The 25000-nt window shown below is 42.4% G+C and overlaps 1 protein-coding gene and 1 pseudogene across 1 annotated transcript in view; both read left to right on the forward strand.

Annotated features, from left to right (window-relative positions):
* Positions 1–25000, forward strand: part of LOC115166881 (cell migration-inducing and hyaluronan-binding protein) — a gene marked incomplete in the record, with an annotated part of 159192 nt that overhangs the window by 39965 nt on the left and 94227 nt on the right.
* LOC115167460 (toll-like receptor 13) lies at positions 7461–8757 on the forward strand (annotated as a pseudogene).

Genomic DNA, 25000 nt, shown 5'->3' on the forward strand with positions numbered 1-25000 from the left:
GAAATACACCTACGCCGTCGTTGTTACAGAAATACATCTACGCCATCGTTGATACAAAAATACATCTACGCCGTCGTTGTTACAAAAATACACCTACGCCTGAGTTGTTACAGAAATACATCTACGCCGGAGTTGTTACAGAAATACATCTACGCCGGAGTTGTTACAAAAATACACCTACGCCGTCGTTGTTACAAAAATACACCTACGCCGGAGTTGTTACAGAAATACATCTACGCCGACGTTGTTACAGAAATACATCTACGTCGTCGTTGTTACAAAAATACACCTACGCCGTCGTTGTTACAGAAATACATCTACGCCGGCGTTGTTACAGAAATACACCTACGCCGTCGTTGTTACAGAAATACATCTACGCCGGAGTTGTTACAGAAATACATCTACGCCGGAGTTGTTACAGAAATACACCTACGCCGGAGTTGTTACAGAAATACACCTACGCCGTCGTTGTTACAGAAATACACCTATGCCGACGTTGTTACAGAAATACACCTACGCCAACGTTGTTACAGAAATACATCTACGCCGGAGTTGTTACAGAAATACACCTACGCCGTCGTTGTTACAGAAATACATCTACGCCGTCGTTGTTACAGAAATACACCTACGCCGTCGTTGTTACAGAAATACACCTACGCCGTCGTTGTTACAGAAATACATCTACGCCGTCGTTGTTACAGAAATACACCTACGCCGTCGTTGTTACAGAAATACATCTACGCCGTCGTTGTTACAGAAATACATCTACACCGTCGTTGTTACAGAAATACATCTACGCCGTCGTTGTTACAGAAACACATCTACGCCGTCGTTGTTACAGAAATACATCTACGCCGTCGTTGTTGCAGAAATACATCTACGCCGACGTTGTTACAGAAATACATCTACGCCGGAGTTGTTACAGAAATACATCTACGCCGGAGTTGTTACAGAAATACATCTACGCCGGAGTTGTTACAGAAATACACCTACGCCGTCGTTGTTACAGAAATACACCTACGCCGTCGTTACAGAAATACACCTACGCCGACGTTGTTACAGAAATACACCTACGCCGACGTTGTTACAGAAATACATCTACGCCGGAGTTGTTACAGAAATACATCTACGCCGTCGTTGTTACAGAAATACACCTACGCCGTCGTTGTTACAGAAATACACCTACGCCGTCGTTGTTACAGAAATACATCTACGCCATCGTTGTTACAAAAATACATCTACGCCGTCGTTGTTACAAAAATACACCTACGCCGTCATTGTTACAGAAATACACCTACGCCTGAGTTGTTACAGAAATACATCTACGCCGGAGTTGTTACAGAAATACATCTACGCCGGAGTTGTTACAAAAATACACCTACGCCGTCGTTGTTACAAAAATACACCTACGCCGGAGTTGTTACAGAAATACATCTACGCCGACGTTGTTACAGAAATACATCTACGTCGTCGTTGTTACAAAAATACACCTACGCCGTCGTTGTTACAGAAATACATCTACGCCGTCGTTGTTACAGAAATACACCTACGCTGTCGTTGTTACAGAAATACATCTACGCCGGAGTTGTTACAGAAATACATCTACGCCGGAGTTGTTACAGAAATACACCTACGCCGTCGTTGTTACAGAAATACACCTACGCCGTCGTTACAGAAATACACCTACGCCGACGTTGTTACAGAAATACACCTACGCCGACGTTGTTACAGAAATACATCTACGCCGGAGTTGTTACAGAAATACATCTACGCCGTCGTTGTTACAGAAATACACCTACGCCGTCGTTGTTACAGAAATACACCTACGCCGTCGTTGTTACAGAAATACATCTACGCCATCGTTGTTACAAAAATACATCTACGCCGTCGTTGTTACAAAAATACACCTACGCCGTCGTTGTTACAGAAATACACCTACGCCGGAGTTGTTACAGAAATACATCTACGCCGGAGTTGTTACAGAAATACATCTACGCCGGAGTTGTTACAAAAATACATCTACGCCATCGTTGTTACAAAAATACACCTACGCCGGAGTTGTTACAGAAATACATCTACGCCGACGTTGTTACAGAAATACATCTACGTCGTCGTTGTTACAAAAATACACCTACGCCGTCGTTGTTACAGAAATACATCTACGCCGTCGTTGTTACAGAAATAAACCTACGCCGTCGTTGTTACAGAAATACATCTACGCCGTCGTTGTTACAAAAATACACCTACGCCGTCGTTGTTACAGAAATACATCTACGCCGGAGTTGTTACAGAAACACACAGCTCAAAACACACAACACACAGCTCAAAACACACAGCTCAAAACACACAACACACAGCTCAAAACACACAACACACAGCTCAACCCACAGCTCAACACACGCAGCTCAACACACGCAGCTCAACACAAGCAGCTCAACGCACGCAGCTCAACGCACGCAGCTCAACGCACGCAGCTCAACGCACGCAGCTCAAAACACACAGCTCAAAACACAAAGCTCAAAACACACAGCTCAAAACACACAGCTCAAAACACACAGCTCAAAACAGACAAAACACAGCTCAAAACACACAGCTCAACACACAAAACACAGCTCAAACATAGTTACATTACAGAAAGGAAGCAATGAAGGTTGTATAAGAAACCAGGATAACATTCTAAAATCCTGTTAGGGAAAACAACAGAGGTCAGAAGGGGTCAGAGGTTAAATAATACTATTGACTAAGCTAGAAAGAAAGACTTTGCTCTTTGGAGTGCTGTAGACAATAATAGCTTTGGGATAATGCACTGTCAGAGTGACTAAGCTACCCCTGGGAAGCTACAGAAATTCTAGATTAGGGCAGACATTTTGATTGATTTATTGATTGGTTGCTTGATTTGCATGGACAAAGCTGCTGCACAGACACAGATGTAGTTTGCGTCCCAAAGGCACCCTATTCCCTACATAGTAGACTACTTTTGACAAGTTCCCTTTGGGCTCTGGTAAAAAGTAATGCATTGTATAAGGATATAATACACCCCTTGTATGCATCCTATATTCTCCATATAGAGCCTAAAGGGAAATTCTCATTTTATTACCAAACCCTCAACATCTGGTGTTGGGCCCTAGCCAGAATACAGGCACTTTGATGCTGCTGCTGTGTGTGTGTGTGTGTGTGTGTGTGTGTGTGTGTGTGTGTGTGTGTGTGTGTGTGTGTGTGTGTGTGTGTCTGGCAGCATCTGAAAGGCTCTTGTGAAGATGAATAGTAATAATAATGATGATGAGACAGTGTTCAGCACCTCTCTGTTGATGTATCCCTGAGCCAGCCCACACTCCCAGCCCCACCAATAAAACCCAAGAGAGAGAGAATTGAGAATGCACACAGACACACATAGATGCCGCATGAACACACACTCAGAGGAATGTCACGTGCCACCTTAATTGTGGACCAGCGGAGGGTGGATGGAATGATTAACACAGACACTGAAATCTTGAAGGCCAAGTGTTTCACCCCTCTTCTTCCCTTCTCTCTTTCTCTCACAGCCTTTCTTTTTCATATTGAGACTAGTCTGATTTCCTGGCTGTGGGACTGACTGGCATCTTCTTCTGGTTGACAACATCTGTAGGAGGTGTGTGTGTGTGAATGTGTGCGGACTGGACGTCCTGTTCCCCTTAACCTGTTGGGGCTAGGGGGCAGTATTTGCACGGCCGGATAAAAAACGTACCCGATTTAATCTGGTTGCTACTCCTGCCCAGAAACTAGAATATGCATATAATTAGTAGATTTGGATAGAAAACACTCTAAAGTTTCTAAAACTGTTTGAATGGTGTCTGTGAGTATAACAGAACTCATATGGCAGGCCAAAACCTGAGAAGATTCCATGCAGGAAGTGCCCTGTCTGACAATTTGTTGTCCTTCTAGATTATCTCTATCAAAAATACAGCATCTCTGCTGTAACGTGACATTTTCTAAGGCTTCCATTGGCTCTCAGAAGGCGCCAGAAAGTGGAATGAGAGCTCTGCAGTCTCTGGGCTAAGTACAGCAGCTCTGTTTCTTACTGGCCTGCCTGGGGACAGTGACACTGGAGATGCGCGTTCATGTGAATTCTCCATTTTTTTCTTTCAGTCTTTGAATGAATACAACGTCGCCCGGTTGGAATATTATCGCTATTTTAGGAGAAAAATTGCATAAAAATGTATTTTAAACAGTGTTTGACATGCTTCGAAGTACGGTAATGGAATATTTAGAATTTTGTTGTCATGAAATGCGCCCGCACGTCACCCTTCGGATAGTTACCTGAACGCATGAACAAAACGGAGCTATTTCAATATAACTATGGATTATTTTGAACCAAACCAACATTTGTTGTTGAAGTAGAAGTCCTGGGAGTGCATTCTGATGAAGAACAGCAAAGGTAATCCAATTTTTCTTATAATAAATCTGAGTTTGGTGAGCGCCAAACTTGGTGGGTGTCAAATTAGCTAGCCGTGATGGGCGGGCTATCTACTCAGAATATTGCAAAATGTGCTTTTGCCGAAAAGCTATTTTAAAATCTGACACCGCGGTTGCATAAAGGAGTTCTGTATCTATAATTCTTCAAATAATTGTTATGTATTTTGTAAACGTTTATCGTGAGTAATTTACTAAATTCACCGGAAGTTTGCGGTGGGTATGCTAGTTCTGAACATCACATGCTAATGTAAAAAGCAGTTTTTTTTATATAAATATGAACTTGATTGAACAAGACATGCATGTATTGTATAACATAATGTCCTAGGAGTGTCATCTGATGAAGATCATCAAAGGTTAGTGCTGCATTTAGCTGTGGTTTTGGTTTTGGTGACATATATGCATGCTTTGAAAATGGCTGTGTGATTATTTTTGGCAGGGTACTCTCCTGACATAATCTAATGTTTTGCTTTCGCTGTAAAGCCTTTTTGAAATCGGACAGTGTGGTTAGATTAACGAGAGTCTTGTCTTTAAAATGGTGTAAAATAGTCATATGTTTGAGAAATTGAAGTTATAGCATTTATGAGGTATTTGTATTTCGCGCCACACGATTCCACTGGCTGTTGACTAGGTGGGACGCAAGCGTCCTGCCTTGCCCAGGGAGGTTAAATCAGTCATCTCATTGTCTGCATAAAAGGACACACAGAAGAAACCTCAACAAATGCTTTTTGTGGTTAGTTTCAAAGCATCACAATAACAGTTTTTATTTATGTTAGCATTACGACTTCCATAGTGACTATTGTCATTGAAAGTTCGATGCCATCATGGCAGCCATTGAGATTTTAACTAAACTATAGTTGGCAGTCTGCTATAGTTGGCATGCTTTAGTTGGCAGTCTGATCCTTTTTCCTCTCCCCTGGGGAATGAGAACAAGGAAAAATAAGATTAACTTTTTTGAAAGGAACCTGTAGATCTTTAAAAATGATAATAATAACATTGGAAGAGAGATTGTAGCTAAAGCTAAAACCACTAGCCTGCTAAACATCTGTAGTCTGTTGGTTCCAGAAGGTAAGTAGTGCTGTGTTGGTTTTAATAATGACCTGTTGTTCCACCTCATGACTCCCATCAGATTAGACCAAGTATCACCCTGTGTGTGTATGTGGTGTGTGTCAGATCAGCCAATGGTAGGCCAGCCGTGTGTGTGTGTGTGTGTGTGTGTGTGTGTGTGTGTGTGTGTGTGTGTGTGTGTGTGTGTGTGTGTGTGTGTGTGTGTGTGTGTGTGTGTGTGTGTGTGTGTGTGTGTAACAGCTCCTTCCAAAATATTACACAGTTCTAGTGCAGCTCCACAGAGGGCCCAATTACAGTAGATTACATTACATTATTAAGGGGATGCTGGCCACTCCCTACATGGGTGTGAAAGTGCAGAAGTGTGTGTGTGTGTGTGTCAGATGTGAGGCCAGCCAGCCGTGTGTGTGTGTGGCCGCGTGCGTGCATGCGTGCGTGTATCACCCCGCACAAGGCCAGCCCCAGATGTGTAATCAATGTTCTCCTACATGAAGTTACTCTTAGTAGTAACAGTGACATAACTATTGTATGAAAACGACACAAACCATATGTTTTGTATAGTTTTTTGTATACAGCAGTTAGAATACAAACATGTAGAGAGTTGTGTGTGTGTGTGTGTGTGTGTGTGTGTGTGTGTGTGTGTGTGTGTGTGTGTGTGTGTGTGTGTGTGTGTGTGTGTGTGTGTGTGTGACCTGCTTCCAGACGACATCTGATAACTGTGTATGTCAGATATATAGGTAATGCTAACCACTACCTCACACATGGAGGAGGTGAGAAAGAGTTAAAAAATAATCTTATCTGTGACCTGCAGTCTCTCTCAAAATATCTTACAGTTAATAAAAAAAGACCAGGAAGAGATGCAAAAGCCATATATAGTAGAAAGATGAAGAGGAGATGCACACAGATACAACATAGCTAACAGACACTGCAGTGGAACAACGGCGGTTCTTTATTCCATTGGACATCTAATCCCAACAACGTCTCATCCCATTGGACAGAGGAGCATTCTAAATATCAATCATCAATCTCATTGGACATTTGTTAACCAACCTACCACTCAGTCTACAGCTGTACAAAGCAACTGTCTGATTTGATATGCAGGATAGTCAATATGTCACAGTCATTGACGAACCTGCACTTTACATCAGAAGATAGTCATTTTGAGACATCAGAACTGCTCTGACACCAACAGAGCTGTTTTTGAACTTCCTTATTTCGATCGTCTTCAAGAGGTGAGTTTTTCATTTCTTGACGCTCGCCGGTTAGAAAATGGAGCATTTGGAGCACTTGCCTTGCGTTACATTCACATCACAAACATCACCTCAGAGCAGTTCTGTTTGATAAATCTGAAATGGCTGTATTTAAAATGCAATAAAATCTATTTAAGGGACATGGTAAACTGAGGTTCTTATACCTAGGTGATAAGAGGATTTCTCAGATTACAGAGAACAGTTTCATTGCACTACACGGCTTGGAAACCCTAACGCTGAAAAATAACCCAGTCATAAACATCTGCATTCATCCACCTCACCTCCCTAAATGACATATATTTAGACTTTCCTCCTGGTGAGTCACAGACAAGTCGAAATCTGACCCATATTTTTTTTAACATTTTAGTGATTTAGCAGACGCTCTTATCCAGAGCGACTTACAGTAGTGAATGCATACATTTCATACATTTTTTTTTCTGTGCTGGCCCCCCGTGGGAATCGAACCCACAACCCTGGTGTTGCAAACACCACGCTCTACCAACTGAGCTACAGGGAAGGCCATAAATTTGGTGTCTTCCCTCTAGGACTGACTCACATGAATATCAGCTCCTGGAGTACTCTCACCATCGACAGCACCCCAAAACAAGACTTTGCCCTTCAGCTCACACCCCATCTAATGTGATTTTCCAAGACTGCTGGAGACCATTCTTCCAGTCAGTTGTCTACCTCATGACTATGACAGGATATCTCCTGTGTGAGTCTCACTTTGCTGCAAAGTACTTCACCTCCCTGCAGGAGTTTGAGTTCCAGTTTGAGTTCCAGTTGGTTTTCTCACCAGAGTTTGTGGACATGAGTGACCTGAACAGGCTTGTGCAGCTAAGGTGTCTGACGCTGATGAAAGTGGACCTCATCGTTCAGCCAGCTCTGTGCATCATGTTCCACAATCTGACCAGACTGGAGAGCGTGAACCTTATTGAATGTAGGATCCTCACTCTGGAGGAGGAGCTGAGCAGAGACCTGAAGTCCCTAAGTGTGATTAATTGTCATGCTATAGAGGAGTTCAGCATGTTGGACAGCTTTCCAGAGCCCCTCACCATCCTGAGGTTTATGGAGTTCTTTGGTCCTCACCTGCACTGCAGCTGTGATAATGACTGGCTGGACAACTGGGCCAGGAGACAACAACATGTCCAGGTCATATTTTGCTTGAGGGAGAGCTGGAGATGCAAAAATGAAAATGGTATCCAGAACTTCCGCAGGTACTTGGAGGCCCACTGTTCCCTGGATGTGCGTTTTGTCCTGTTCACCTGCACCTCCCTGGATCTGCTCCTCTTCATACTGGTGGTGCTGCTCCATCAGCTGGCTGGGGACTACCTGCTGGCCTTCTGCCACATTGCCCATAGTTGGCTAGAAGAGGCGGTGCAGAGGCCCAACCCCAGAGGGCGCTACCACTATGATGCCTTTGTGTCATACAGTGGTAGAGACGAGCGCTGGGTGCTGGAGCAGCTGCTGCCGGGCCTTCTGCAGAGGGAGCCTCCCTTCCTGTGTCTCTGTCTGCACAGTAGGGACTTCCAGCTGGGGAAGGAAATCATGGACAACAGCACAGACAGCCTCTACGGCAGCCACCACACTCTGTGTCTGGTGAGTCGTCACTACCTGCGCAGTAACTGGTGCTCCTTGGAGCTGCAACTGGCCACCTGTCATCTGCTGGTGGAACACACGGACATCCTTATCCTGGTCTTCCTGGAGGACATACCCCCCCTAGGCAGCTGTCTGCCCACCACTGCCTGACCAGGCTGGTCAGGATCTATCTGGACTGGCCCCAGGACCCGGTTCTGCAGCCAGCCTTCTGGGATTGCCTGTGGACCAAATTGGCCCCTCCTGAACCACTCCCTGCACAGTAACACAACACATAGATAGGAATACATGTCAACCTGTCTACCATGGCAGGGATATTCAATATTTATATACATAAACATTTTTGCTTTTGATGTTTTGTTCAGTACTATTATAATTTGTTTAATGTAATGTATACTCTATGACTTACCTAATACCAAACCTACAAACTATCTAGGGCTGAGATTTTTGTGTTACTAACAAGTGCATTGCACAACCAACAATGCAGCTTTTCAAGGGCAATATCACAAACGTTCACAGCGATCACGTTCATGGTTAACTCTGCAGATGTAGGTTCAAGTAGAAATTGCCTATGTTAACCTCTATGGGCTAGGTGGGACGTGACCAACCCACTCTATTCAACAGCCAGTGGAACAGCGTGGCGCGAAATACCAAAACCTCAAAAATGCAATAATTTCACTATTTTACACCATTTTAAAGATAAGACTCTCGTTAATCTAACCACATTGTCCAATTTCAAAAAGGCTTTACAGCAAAAGCAAAACATTAGATTATGTTAGGAGAGTACATAGACCAACATAATCACACAGCCATTTTCCAAGCAAGCATATATGTCACAAAAACCCAAAACACAGCTACATGAAGCACTAACCTTTGATGATCTTCATCAGATGACACTCCTAGGACATTATGTTATACAATACATGTATGTTTTGTTCAATCAAGTTCATATTTATATCCAAAAACAGCTTTTTACATTGGCGTGTGATGTTCAGAACATGCATTCCCAACTTCCGGTGAATTTACTAAATTAGTCATCATAAACGTTGACAAAATACATAACAATTATTTTAAGAATTATAGATACAGAACTCCTTTATGCAATTGCTATGTCAGATTTTAAAATAGCTTTTCGGCGAAAGCACATTTTTCAATATTCTGAGTACATAGCTCAGCCATCACGGCTAGCTAGTTTGACACCCGCCAAGTTCGGAGCACACTAAACTCAGAATTAGTATTAGAAATATTGTATTACCTTTGCTGATCTTCGTCAGAATGCACTCCCAGGATGGCTACTTCCACAATAAATGTTGTTTTTGTTCCAAATAATCCATAGTTATGTCCAAATACCTCCGTTTTGTTCGTGCGTTCAGGTCACTATCCAAAGGGTAACGCGCGAGCGCATTTCGAGACAAAAAAAATCAAAATGTTCCATTACCGTACTTAGAAGTATGTCAAACGCTGTTTAAAATCAATTTTTATGGTATTTTTCTTGTAAAATAGCGATAATATTCCAACCGGATAATAGTGTATTCATTCAAAGAGGAAAAGAAAAAACAGCGTGCTCGCGGGAATGCGCATATCCAATCTCTTTGTCACCAGGCAGACCACTGAGAAACTGAGCTACTATACTCTGCCCAGAGACAGGAGACGCCTCAATCCGCTTTCTGAAGGCTTTAGAGAGCCAATGGAAGCCTTAGAAAGTGCAATGTAACCACACAGATACTGTAGTTTTGATAGAGAATCAAAAGAAGAACTACAAATTCTCAGACAGGCTACTTCCTGCTTGGAATTGTCTCAGGTTTTTGCATGCCATATGAGTTCTGTTATACTCACAGACACCATTCAAACAGTTTTAGAAACTTCAGAGTGTGTTCTATCCAAATCTACTAATAATATGCATATTCTCGTTTCTGGGCAAGAGTAGTAACCAGTTTAAATCGGGTACGTTTTTTATCCGTCCGTGAAAATACTGCCCCCTAGCCCAGACAGGTTAAGTGCTGTGTACTTGTTGAAAGTGCATCTGATTTGAATCCCGGCCTAGTTAACTACAGTGCCTTCAATAAGTATTCACACCCCTTGCCTTTTTCCACGTTTTGTTGTTTTACAGCCTGAATTTAAAATTGATTAAATGGAGATTTTGTGTCACTGGCCTACACACAATAGCGCATAATGTCACAGTGTTATGTTATGAATTATGTTTACATATTAATTAAAAATAAAAAGGTGAAATGTCTTGAGTCAATAAGTAATCAACTCATTTGTTATGGCAAGCCTCACTCTGTGTGAAATAATAGTGTTTAAGATGATTTTTGAAGGACTCCCTCATCTCTGTACTCCGCACATACAATTATCTGTAAGGTCCCTCAGTCGAGTAATCAATTTCAAACACAGGTTCAACTGTAAAGACCAGGGAGGTTTTCCAATGCCTCGCAAAGAAGGGCACATATTGGTAGAAGGGTAAAAATAAAAAAAGCAGACATTAAATATCCCTTTGAGCATGAAGTTATTAATTACACTTTGGATGTTGTATCAATACACACAGTCAATACAAAGATACAGGCAACCTTCCTAACTCAGTTTCCAGAGAGGAAGGAAACCGCTCAGGGATTTCACCAAGAGCCCAACGGTGACTTTAAAACAGTTACAGAGTTTAATGGCTGTGATAGGAGAAAACTGAGGATGGCTCAACATTATAATTACTCCACAATACTAATCTAAATGACAGAGTGAAAAGACGGAAGCCTGTAAAGAATACAAATGTAAAAGAACATGCATCCTGTTTGCAATAAGGCACTAAAGTAAAACTGCAAAAAATGTGGCAAAGAAATTAACTGTCCTGAATACAAAGCGTTATGTTTTGGAGCAAATACAACACATCACCGTGTACCACTCTTCATATTTTCATATTTCGTGGTGGCTGCATCATGTTAAGGGTATGCTTGTCATTGACAAGGACTAGGGAGTCTTTTTAAGGATAAAAATAAACTAATTATGGCTAATCCTAGAGGAAAACCTGGTTGTCTACTTTCCAACAGACACTGGGAGACAAATTCACCTTTCAGCGGGACAGTAACCTAAAACACAAGGCCAAATATACACTGGAGTTGCTTACCAAGACGACATTGAATGTTCTTGAGTGGTCTAGTTACAGTTTTGAATTACATCGTCTTGAAAACCTATGGCAAGACATGAAAATGCAATTATCTAGCAATTATCATCAACCAACTTGAAAGAGCATGAAGCATTTCAAAAATAATAATATGTGAATATTGTACAATCTAGGTGTGTAAAGCTTTTAGACATACCCAGAAAGACTCCCAGCTGTAACCACTGCCAAAAGTGATTCTAATATGTATTGACTCAGGGGTGTGAATACCTATGTAAATTAGATATTTCTGTATTTCACATTTTCAATGAATTTGCTAAATTTTCTAATAACATGTTTTCACTTTGTCATTAGGGTATTGTGTGTAGAAAAAATATATTTAATCAATTTCAGGAAGTAACAACAAAATGTGGAATAAGTCAAGGGGTGTGAATACTTTCTGAAGGCACTGTAAAACCCCTTTCAGACATGTGGAACGTGGTGACTTGAAAGCTCCTTGGCTACGGCATGTTTTTTTTGTCTGAAAGATTACACTACGGCTTTTTAAATGCCGCCACGAAACCCGCCACAAAACCTGTTCTAGGTTCGAAGCACCACTGAACGGGCATTTGAACTTGTCTGTAAAGCAATGCTTCTTCTTGAAGTGGGACTAATGCCCATCACTAGGCAACCAGAACTGTCAATCAAATGATCTGCGCGCCGACCACTCTCATAAGAAAAGTACTTTTAAGTTAGTGAAATAAAATGTCTTACCAATACATTTAGTAGAAAGAAAACACATCTGTCTACCCTACCATAAAAAACTGCAGAAAAACAACACAACAGCACATCAATCAGCAACGTTTATAGTTTAATAATAATTTAATCCGGTCTAATTAACTACAAGGGGTGTGAATACTTTCTAGCTATCTACATTAAAGCTATGTATTAAAAACCAATAAACCAAATTAAAATGTATATAAAAAGATCATATAGTCGTGCTGTAGGAACTAGTCTCAGGATAAACAACTTTGAGATGGAAATACAAACCATTTATAATAAATATTAACTGATAGTCACTCTCTACATGGGTCTCAAAACTCAGAAGTGTGTGTGGTGTGTGTGTGTGTGTGTGTGTGTGTGTGTGCACGTGCCACAGTTCCTACTGAAATCAAATGCATTCGTAGAGAATGAATGAATGAATGAATGAATGAATTTGATTTATCTAAAGCTCAGTGTGAATCTCTGTGTCAAAATGTCACAGTGAACTAATTCTTTCTTCTGTGTTCTCTAAACATTAACACAAAGTCACATGATGGATTAGTAAAATAACGAATTGATGCATTAGCTTTCATTAGTTTAACACGTACTGAACAGGATTACAGGGGGACCTGATCCTAGATCAGCACTCCTGATCTAAGACGCTTCATACATACGGGAATCAAGAGTGTCCTTGTAGCTTCTAAGCTCGTCTCAGTATTAGACATGTTGCTTTAGGACAGCTGTCTGACAGTACTCTCTGTGTAATCCATTATGGTGGTATTAGACATGTTGCTTTAGGACAGCTGTCTGACAGTACTCTCTGTGTAATCCATTATGGTGGTATTAGACATGTTGCTTTAGGACAGCTGTCTGACAGTACTCTCTGTGTAATCCATTATGGGTGGTATTAGACATGTTGCTTTAGGACAGCTGTCTGACAGTACTCTCTGTGTAATCCATTATGGTGGTATTAGACATGTTGCTTTAGGACAGCTGTCTGACAGTACTCTCTGTGTAATCCATTATGGTGGTATTAGACATGTTGCTTTAGGACAGCTGTCTGACAGTACTCTCTGTGTAATCCATTATGGTGGTATTAGACATGTTGCTTTAGGACAGCTGTCTGACAGTACTCTCTGTGTAATACATTATGGGTGGTATTAGACATGTTGCTTTAGGACAGCTGTCTGACAGTACTCTCTGTGTAATAGATTATGGTGGTATTAGACATGTTGCTTTAGGACAGCTGTCTGACAGTACTCTCTGTGTAATCCATTATGGTGGTATTAGACATGTTGCTTTAGGACAGCTGTCTGACAGTACTCTCTGTGTAATACATTATGGTGGTATTAGACATGTTGCTTTAGGACAGCTGTCTGACAGTATTCTCTGTGTAATACATTATGGGTGGTATTAGACATGTTGAGTTAGGACAGCTGTCTGACAGTACTCTCTGTGTAATCCATTATGGGTGGTATTAGACATGTTGCTGTAGGACAGCTGTCTGACAGTACTCTCTGTGTAATCCATTATGGGTGGTATTAGACATGTTGCTTTATGACAGCTGTCTGACAGTACTCTCTGTGTAATCCATTATGGTGGTATTAGACATGTTGCTTTGGGACAGCTGTCTGACAGTACTCTCTGTTTAATACATTATGGTGGTATTAGACATGTTGCTTTAGGACAGCTGTCTGACAGTACTCTCGGTGTAATCCATGATGGGTGGTATTAGACATGTTGCTTTAGGACAGCTGTCTGACAGTACTCTCTGTGTAATCCATGATGGGTGTTATTAGACATGTTGCTTTAGGACAGCTGTCTGACAGTACTCTCTGTGTAATCCATTATGGTGGTATTAGACATGTTGCTTTAGGACAGCTGTCTGACAGTACTCTCTGTGTAATCCATTATGGTGGTATTAGACATGTTGCTTTAGGACAGCTGTCTGATAGTACTCTCTGTGTAATACATTATGGTGGTATTAGACATGTTGCTTTAGGACAGCTGTCTGACAGTACTCTCTGTGTAATCCATTATGGGTGGTATTAGACATGTTGCTTTAGGACAGCTGTCTGACAGTACTCTCTGTGTAATCCATTATGGGTGGTATTAGACATGTTGCTTTAGGACAGCTGTCTGACAGTACTCTCTGTGTAATCCATTATGGGTGGTATTAGACATGTTGCTTTAGGACAGCTGTCTGACAGTACTCTCTGTGTAATCCATTATGGTGGTATTAGACATGTTGCTTTAGGACAGCTGTCTGACAGTACTCTCTGTGTAATCCATTTTGGGTGGTATTAGACATGTTGCTTTAGGACAGCTGTCTGACAGTACTCTCTGTGTAATCCATTATGGGTGGTATTAGACATGTTGCTTTAGGACAGCTGTCTGACAGTACTCTCTGTGTAATCCATTATGGGTGGTATTAGACATGTTGCTTTAGGACAGCTGTCTGACAGTACTCTCTGTGTAATCCATTATGGGTGGTATTAGACATGTTGCTTTAGGACAGCTGTCTGACAGTACTCTCTGTGTAATCCATTATGGTGGTATTAGACATGTTGCTTTAGGACAGCTGTCTGACAGTACTCTCTGTGTAATCCATTATGGTGGTATTAGACATGTTGCTTTAGGACAGCTGTCTGACAGTACTCTCTGTGTAATCCATTTTGGGTGGTATTAGACATGTTGCTTTAGGACAGCTGTCTGACAGTACTCTCTGTGTAATCCATTATGGGTGGTATTAGACATGTTGCTTTAGGACAGCTGTCTGACAGTACTCTCTGTGTAATCCATTATGGGTGGTATTAGACATGTTGCTTTAGGACAGCTGTCTGACAGTACTCTCTGTGTAATCCATTATGGGTGGTATTAGACATGTTGCTTTAGGACAGCTGTCTGACAGTACTCTCTGTGTAATCCATTATGGTGGTATTAGACATGTTGAGTTAGGACAGCTGGTGGCAGTACTCTCTGTGTAATCCATTATGGGTGGTTTTAGACATGTTGCTTTAGGACAGCTGTCTGACAGTACTCTCTGTGTAATCCATGATGGGTGTTATTAGACATGTTGCTTTAGGACAGCTGTCTGACAGTACTCTCTGTGTAATCCATTATGGGTGGTATTAGACATGTTGCTTTAGGACAGCTGTCTGACAGTACTCTCTGTGTAATCCATTATGGTGGTATTAGACATGTTGCTTTAGGACAGCTGTCTGACAGTACTCTCTGTGTAATCCATTATGGTGGTATTAGACATGTTGCTTTAGGACAGCTGTCTGACAGTACTCTCTGTGTAATCCATTTTGGGTGGTATTAGACATGTTGCTTTAGGACAGCTGTCTGACAGTACTCTCTGTGTAATCCATTATGGGTGGTATTAGACATGTTGCTTTAGGACAGCTGTCTGACAGTACTCTCTGTGTAATCCATTATGGATGGTATTAGACATGTTGCTTTAGGACAGCTGTCTGACAGTACTCTCTGTGTAATCCATTATGGGTGGTATTAGACATGTTGCTTTAGGACAGCTGTCTGACAGTACTCTCTGTGTAATCCATTATGGTGGTATTAGACATGTTGAGTTAGGACAGCTGTCTGACAGTACTCTCTGTGTAATCTATTATGGGTGGTATTAGACATGTTGCTTTAGGACAGCTGTCTGACAGTACTCTCTGTGTAATCCATTATGGGTGGTATTAGACATGTTGCTTTAGGACAGCTGTCTGACAGTACTCTCTGTGTAATCGATTATGGTGGTATTAGACATGTTGCTTTAGGACAGCTGTCTGACAGTTCTCTCCGTGTAATCCATTATGGGTGGTTTTAGACATGTTGCTTTAGGACAGCTGTCTGACAGTACTCTCTGTGTAATCCATGATGGGTGTTATTAGACATGTTGCTTTAGGACAGCTGTCTGACAGTACTCTCTGTGTAATCCATTATGGTGGTATTAGACATGTTGCTTTAGGACAGCTGTCTGACAGTACTCTCTGTGTAATCCATTATGGGTGGTATTAGACATGTTGCTTTAGGACAGCTGTCTGACAGTACTCTCTGTGTAATCCATTATGGGTGGTATTAGACATGTTGCTTTAGGACAGCTGTCTGACAGTACTCTCTGTGTAATCCATTATGGTGGTATTAGACATGTTGAGTTAGGACAGCTGTCTGACAGTACTCTCTGTGTAATCTATTATGGGTGGTATTAGACATGTTGCTTTAGGACAGCTGTCTGACAGTACTCTCTGTGTAATCGATTATGGGTGGTATTAGACATGTTGCTTTAGGACAGCTGTCTGACAGTACTCTCTGTGTAATCCATTATGGGTGGTATTAGACATGTTGCTTTAGGACAGCTATCTGGCCGTACTCTCTGTGTAATCCATTATGGTGGTATTAGACATGTTGCTTTAGGACAGCTGTCTGACAGTACTCTCTGTGTAATCCATTTTGGGTGGTATTAGACATGTCGCTTTAGGACAGCTGTCTGACAGTATTCTCTGTGTAATACATTATGGGTGGTAATAGACATGTTGCTTTAGGACAGCTGTCTGACAGTACTCTCTGTGTAATCCATTATGGTGGTATTAGACATGTTGCTTTAGGACAGCTGTCTGACAGTACTCTCTGTGTAATCCATTATGGTGGTATTAGACATGTTGCTTTAGGACAGCTGTCTGACAGTACTCTCTGTGTAATCCATTATGGTGGTATTAGACATGTTGCTTTAGGACAGCTGTCTGACAGTACTCTCTGTGTAATCCATTATGAGTGGTATTAGACATGTTGCTTTAGGACAGCTGCCTGACAGTACTCTCTGTGTAATACATTATGGGTGGTAATAGACATGTTGCTTTAGGACAGCTGTCTGACAGTACTCTCTGTGTAATCCATTATGGGTGGTATTAGACATGTTGCTTTAGGACACCTGTCTGACAGTACTCTCTGTGTAATCCATTTTGGTGGTATTAGACATGCTGCTTTAGGACAGCTGTCTGACAGTACTCTCTGTGTAATCCATTATGGGTGGAATTAGACATGTTGCTTTAGGACAGCTGTCTGACAGTACTCTCTGTGTAATCCATTATGGGTGGTATTAGACATGTTGCTTTAGGACAGTTGTCTGACAGTACTCTCTGTGTAATCCATTATGGGGGTATTAGACATGTTGCTTTAGGACAGCTGTCTGACAGTACTCTCTGTGTAATCCATTATGGGGGTGTATTACAGCAGTGGGGAGACCTATCTGGGCTGTAGAGATCAGCTGTCAGGTAGGGAGACATCACAGGCAGATGAATGTGCTACAGACCATTTTCCATCTTGGGCAAATGACAGAACAGCTCTGTCTAACCAACTATTTAATACTGCACCAGGCCAGGCAAAGAAGCCAGGCATCAGACTTTCAAATGGAAGTGTGAGTGTGAGGGGGAAAGCGTGTGTGTGTGTGTGTGTGTGTGTGTGTGTGTGTGTGTGTGTCTGTGTGTCTGTGTGTAATACCTTGTCTTGCATCTGACTTGCAAATAGCAGAGATTTGGACACGGCCCTTGTTTACGTTTGTGTGCTCTCCGTGGCTCGTTGATGCATGGCACATGCAGATGAGGTGAACTTGTTAAAATCCCAGTTTGAGGCTTTGGGGAAAAGTTATCGACGCGATGCGTTAGCGCTGCTCGGCCGTTTGTCAGCTCCCATTTATCAGACAACCTTGTTATTTATGTGTAGTTCAGTCTCGCTACTTCCCACCATGCAACAGGGGTTGTTTGTGAGTGCAGCGGATAGAAAAAGCCTGATGCATAATTTCTGTCAATTTTTTCCCACCTATCAAGCCACTCTAATATATTAGTTTTTTTTTCAATGCCGTTCTGTCGGCTCTGGCCCTTGAAGGTGTATCTCCACTGACTCGCTAAGTTGCAACACATTCACATATTTTGACTGAGTATAAATGTATAAGGATGCCTGAGAAATATTTTCATTAAAATATATAGTTTTTTAATTCAATAAGATTTCAATCAAGGCCAATATGAGTTAGATTCCTCTGAAGATGAGCTTCGCTGTGTTGGAGTTTGGACTGTTGATGGGAGGACAGTTCTGCTTCGATTGCATATTACTGCAGCCTTCGGGACCGCATGTGTAATTTGATTGGAGTCTGGTTGGCTGTGTTTCTCTCTCTCTCTCTCTCTCTCTCTCTCTCTCTCTCTCTGTCTCTCTCGCTCTCTCTGTGTGTAAGGCCTCTGATTGCAGACATTATTTCTTTGACTGCTGTCATTCAGTCCTGAGAGAGAACCGATCCAGAACATTCTTTGAATTCATAAAACCATGTGCTCTCGCTCTGTCTCTCGCTCTGTCTGTCTGTCTCTCTCTCTCTTTCTCTCTCTCTGTTTTCTCTCACTGTTTTCGGTCTCTCTCTCTCTCTTTCTCTCTCTGTTTTCTCTCTCTCTCTCTCTCTGTTTTCGGTCTCTCTCTCTCTCTTTCTCTCTCTCTCTGTTTTCTCTCCATGCTCCATGTGCACTCTGTCTGTCTGTCTGTCTGTCTGTCTGTCTGTCTGTCTGTCTGTCTGTCTGTCTGTCTGTCTGTCTGTCTGTCTGTCTGTCTGTCTGTCTGTCTGTCTGTCTGTCTGTCTGTCTGTCTGTCTGTCTGTCTGTCTGAACTCCACAGCCAGAACAGGAATGCAGTGTGAGTCTTTCACCACTTGTTGTGTAAACTCACACCAGGGTATCTCTTTCTCCATGTCTCTCGCTCAGTCTGTCAGCGTGCGTGTGGTTTGCCCTCTGTGCCAATTGTAGAATGACTTTACTAAAATGTCAGCTGTCAGGGTGGCTGATGAGCAAAATGATGATTGTAGAGACGAACTTGATGACAGTTGGAAACAGAAGGAGGTTAGAAGTACAATTCTTAATAACAGCATATAGCTACAATTGCAATTACATACCCATATAATCTATGGAGTAGAAATGAACAAGAGTGACCTTTTAACCTCGCCTAGCCGGTCCAAATGTTGCTGTTTGTTCAATTTCCTGTATTACATTTGGTTGTCGTTGGCAAGGTTGACAACAATAGCTAAAACATTAGCAATATCCTTGCAACTAATGTTTTGTGGATTATGATAAATTAAGAAATTAGTATGATGTCATTTGAGGCATTTCTTAGCAATGTTCTTCAAAAAACATGAAGAAATCGACATTTTAAATCTTAGGTTCAGGTTAATTATTGTGTTTAGGTTATCTCTTAGGTTTAGGGATAGAATCCCAGTGACGGGATTGCTAGCATGGCGGGAAATTCAAAACAGCAAAAATCGAATAATTTCAATTTCTCAAACAATCAACTATTTTACACCATTTGAAAGATAAACATCTCCTTAATCGAACCACATTGTCCGATTTCAAAGAGGCTTTACGGCGAAAGCATAAAGTTAGATTATGTTAGGAGAGTACATAGCCAAAAAAGTACACACATCCATTTTCAATTCAAGGACAGGCGTCACCAAAAGCAGAAAACCAGCTAAAATTTGGCACTAACCTTTGACAATCTTCATCAGATGACACTCCTAGGACATTATGTTAGACAATACATAAATTTTTTGTTCTATCAAGTTCATATTTATATCCAAAAACAGCATTTTACATCGGCGCGTGTCGTTGAGAAAATGTGTCTCCCCCAAAACTGCCAGTGAATTTACAAAAAATACTCATTATAAAACGTGGTTAAAGTATTAAACTGTTATTCAAAGAATTATAGATTAACATCTCCTGAATGCAACCGCATTGACAGATTTCAAAATAACTTTACTGGGAAAGCACACTTTGCAATAATCTGAGTACTGTGCTCAGAAAAATACACTAGGCGATACAGATAGCCGCCATGTTGGAATCATCTAAAATCATAAATAACATTAGAAATATTCCCTTACCTTTAATAATCTTCATCAGAAGGCACTTCCAGGAATCCCAGGTCCACAACAAATGTTGTTTTTTTCGATGAAGTTCATAATTTATGTCCAAATAACTCCATGTTATTCCGTGTTGTTAGCGCGTTCAGTAGGCTACTCAAAATGTAGGGCGCGGGAGGGAAAAGTCACGACGAAAAGTAAAAAAAAAAATCTATTTACGTTCGTTCAAACATGTCAAACGTTGTTTAGCATCAATCTTTAGGGCCATTTTTAACGTGAAACATCAGTAATATTTCAACCGGACCTTTCCTGTGTCTTGAAAAACGTTTTGAAAAAGGTCTCATCTCGCATGAGCGCGCAATAATGAAGTGACGACATCCCAGGGACATCAACTTCCCTTCCTTCTCATCCAGTCTCTGTTCATCATAGACGCTTCAAACAACTTTATAAAGACTGTTGACATCTAATGGACGCCATAGGAAGTGCAAAATGAATCCTTTGTCACTGTGTGTTTTATTGGCAATGACTTGAAAATAGTACAGCCACAAGATTTTCATTTCCTGCTTGTATTTTTTCTCAGGTTTTTGCCTGCCATATGAGTTCTGTTATACTTAGAGACACCATTCAAACAGTTTTAGAAACATCAGAGTGTTTTCTATCCAAATCTACTAATAATATACATATTCTATTTTCTGGGCCGGAGTAGTAACTTGTTTAAATTGGGTACGTTTTTCATCCGGCCATGAAAATACTGCCCCCTAGCCCCAACAGGTTTTAACTCTTGGGTTTAAGTTAATTCTTGAACTGAATCAGTTGTATAACTAGTGTATTCCGTCCTTTCCAAGAACATTGTAGCAAATTCTCCTTAATCTCTGTTGTCCTTATTCTATGTTGTCCCTCTCTGGAGGCCCACTTGTATTAACATTACAGCTGAATGCTTTGTTGTCAGCTATCTGTCTGACCAACGTGGGGTTGAGAAACTCTGGACGACTATGCTGGTGTGTGTCAGCATTAAAATGAGACATGCATATGCAGCATCATCATTAGTGGGAGTCACAGAGGTGAAGTGGGAATGTGTGTTTGTGTGTGTGTCAGTTTGCTGGTCAGTGAAATGTGAGTATGTCTGTGTCTGAGTGGGCAGATTGGCAGTGTGGGTTAAGTGTGGACGAACCACTCGATAGCAAACAGGAAAAGAAAACTAAAGTAAGAGTAGAGTTGGTGTGTGTGTGTGTGTGTGTGTGTGTGTGTGTGTGTGTGTGTGTGTGTGTGTGTGTGTGTGTGTGTGTGTGTGTGTGTGTGTGTGTGTGTGTGTGTGTGCGTGTCTATACCTGATTGCTACGCTGCACAACTCTCTCCTTTTTTAGATTCTCATCTGACACACAGCAGGGTTCCTCTCTCTCTCTTTCTCACTTTCTGTCCCTCTCTGATTCTTTCTTTCTCCCCCTCTCTCCTTCTCTTCTATCATGCCCTCTCTGTTTTATCCCCCCCCTCTCCCTCTTTCTTCAGTTTAATCTGTGCCTGTGAGAATCACCGCTGTACCTAAGCATCAGGAGAAAAGTCCTCCTTAATTGAAAAAAGTAATTAAACAAGCCATTAGTCAGTTGTTTATATATCTCCTTAGACAGTAGGTGATGCTTGTTGTTGTTCAGTCAGCGAGAAGAGAATCAACATGCCGCTGAAGTAGTGAAGTGTTAGCGACATGTGTGTGAAGACTATTGGAGAGTGTGTGTACATGTGTGTGTGTGAAGACTATTGGAGAGTGTGTGTACATGCGTGTGTGTGAAGACTATTGGAGAGTGTGTGTACATGCGTGTGTGTGAAGACTATTGGAGAGTGTGTGTACATGCGTGTGTGTGAAGACTATTGGAGAGTGTGTACATGCGTGTGTGTGAAGACTATTGGAGAGTGTGTGTACATGTGTGTGTGTGAAGACTATTGGAGAGTGTGTGTACATGCGTGTGTGTGAAGACTATTGGAGAGTGTGTGTACATGCGTGTGTGAAGACTATCGGAGAGTGTGTGTACATGCGTGTGTGTGAAGACTATTGGAGAGTGTGTGTACATGCGTGTGTGTGTGTCAGAGACCAACAGTTATCAGAGGAGACTTTATGTTGTCTGTACAATTCTGAAAGAATCTCTGGACTCTGAACTCTATACCAGTGTTTCCCAAACTTTTCCTGGACTACCCCCTAGCCTCCTAGCCCCCAGCCTCCTAGCCCCCTAGTCCCCTAGCCTCCTAACCCCTGTTGTAGAAATTGTTACACAGAGACACTCGAAGTCAATCTTAAATGAAGCTGGAGAGGTCACAGTCAAACTTAGATGCATAAAGTACCTGTCTGAAGTGAACTCTCACGGGTCAGTCCCTTTAGTTGTCTTATATACTGCAGACAAGTCATATTTGCATGATTTAGCTTATTTATAATTAATTAATCATTAATGTTTGCTTCATTCATGTGACGACCAATACTGGGTCATGCTTGTGACAGACCAGTACCTCACGACGCTTCTTCTCTAAGCTGAGACCTTGAAACTGAGATATCATTTCTCTAAACAAGGTTCTGGGCGTACTGCCAAATTGCAGATGCTGATAGTGAGGATTCGTTCAGTCAGCCACTTGCATGAACACAGAAATTGGTTATTAGAAAAGCACAAAAACAAAAATGTCCACCTTAGCCTCCTAACCCCATAGCATCCTAGCCTCCTAACCCCCTAGCCTCTTAACCCCCTACCACCCTAGCCTCCTAACCCTAGCCCCCTAACCCCTAGCCTCCTAACCCTAGCCCCCTAACCCCTAACCCCTAGCCTCCTAACCCCTAGCCTCCTAACCCTCTAGCCCCCTAACCCTCTATCCCCCTAGCCCCCTTGCCTCCTAACCCCCTAGCCCCCTAACCCCCTAGCCTTCCAGCCTCCTAACCCCCTAGCCTCCCAACACTCTAGCCTCCTAGCCTCCTAACCCCCTAGCCTCTTAACCCCCTAACTCCCTAGTCTCCTAACCCCCTAACCCCCTAACCCCTAGCCTCCTAACCCCTAGCCTCCTAACCCTCTAGCCCCCTAACCCTCTATCCCCCTAACCTCCTAGCCTCCTAACCCCCTAGCCTCCCAACACTCTAGCCTCCTAGCCTCCTAACCCCCTAGCCTCTTAACCCCTTAACTCCCTAGCCTCCTAACCCCCTAACCCCTAACCCCTAGCCTCCTAACCCCTAGCCTCCTAACCCTCTAGCCCCCTAACCCTCTATCCCCCTAGCCCCCTTGCCTCCTAACCTTCTAGCCTCCTAACCCCCTAGCCTCCTAACCCCCTAGCCTCCTAATCTCCTAGCCTCCTAGCCTCCTAACCCCCTAGCCTCCCAACACTCTAGCCTTCTAACTCTCTAGCCTCCCAACACTCTAGCCTCCTAGCCCCCTAACCTCCTAGCCTCCTAGCCCCCTAACCTCCTAGCCTGCTAACCCCCTAGCCTCCTAACCTCCTAGCCTCCTAACCTCCTAGCCCCCTAACCTCATAGCCTCCTAACCCCCTTGCCTCCTAGCCCCCTAACCTCCTAGCCTCCTAGCCCCCTAGCCTCCTAGTCCCCTAACCTCCTAGCCTCCTAACCCCCTAGCCTCCTAGCCCCTAACCTCCTAGCCCCCTAACCCCCTAGCCTCCTAACCTTCTAGCCCCCTAACCCCCTAGCCTCCTAACCCCCTAGCCTCCCAACACTCTAGCCTGCTAGTTTCCTAACCCCCTAGCCTCCCAACACTCTAGTCTCCTAGCCTCCTAGACCCCTAGCCGTTCCACTTGATCTATTCCAGTACCGGCACACCTGATTAGTCAACTAATCCCCAAGCCATTGACTTGTTGAATCAGGTGTTTTAGTTCAGGGAGCGTATTCATAAAGTGTCTTTGAGTAGGAGCAGGACTCTAAATTACAACCAGTATGTTGCTATGCAACCAGCAGTTTAACACTGGGAGCACTGTGCCACTATGAACAAAACTCTCCCAGATAGTGATTGTTGCAATGATAGGGCTTCGCTGTACCGTTGTTTCAGAGCCCTAGAGAAACTAGTGAGTGCAGATTCGTTAGCATCCTGGTTGCACCATTACTACAGCGAAAACTCCTTGCTTCTATCCCAACCAGGTCAAAAGATCTGACCCATATTACCGGCACAACATTTGTATCTTCTATAGCGGATCGTCGGGACCGCATATTGACACACTTTCGTCGTTAACCATTTGATTACACTTTGTTCAGTCATGTTACCTTATAGGATAGCTAGCTAATAACCTGGTAAATTGACCAGTATATCCAGAGATTTGGGGGCACAGAAAGAAAGGAAAGGGATAGCTTCTTCAGGAGATCAAGGAATGTATGAATGACTGATCTCTTGCATGTCATCATCACAAACGTGACATTTTTAAAGAGTTTGTAAAATGTTCAGTGTAATGCATCTCAATAGGAAAATAGTGATTTTACAGCATGTATAAACCTAATATTCCACACATGACTTTGTCATTTCAATGACGGGTATTCCTATCAACCAGGGGAGGCTGCTGAGGGGAGGACGGCTCATTAAAATGTCTGGAACAGAGCATTGGAATGGCATCAGACACATGGAAACCATATGTTTCATGTAATTGATACCATTCCACTGATTCCTCTCCAGCTATTACCACTTGCCCGTCCTCCCCAATTAAGGTGTCACCAACCTCCTGTAGTATCAACATTTTAGCTTTTATAATAAACTGTGTTTACAGTGCTACATATTCGTTTCTAGGGCAACAGCATGTGCTTCAACAGTAGCTAGACTTCATTTAGACCCAGTACAGGCTGTATCTCAATCAATCAATATATTATTATTTTCTGCTGCTCCTAAATGTCTTATTTAGAACCATGGTTGTAGCCTGTGGGCCGTAGGTATGAAACAT

This window comes from Salmo trutta, chromosome 29 (assembly GCF_901001165.1).
Source record: "Salmo trutta chromosome 29, fSalTru1.1, whole genome shotgun sequence".
Taxonomy (NCBI): domain Eukaryota; kingdom Metazoa; phylum Chordata; class Actinopteri; order Salmoniformes; family Salmonidae; genus Salmo; species Salmo trutta.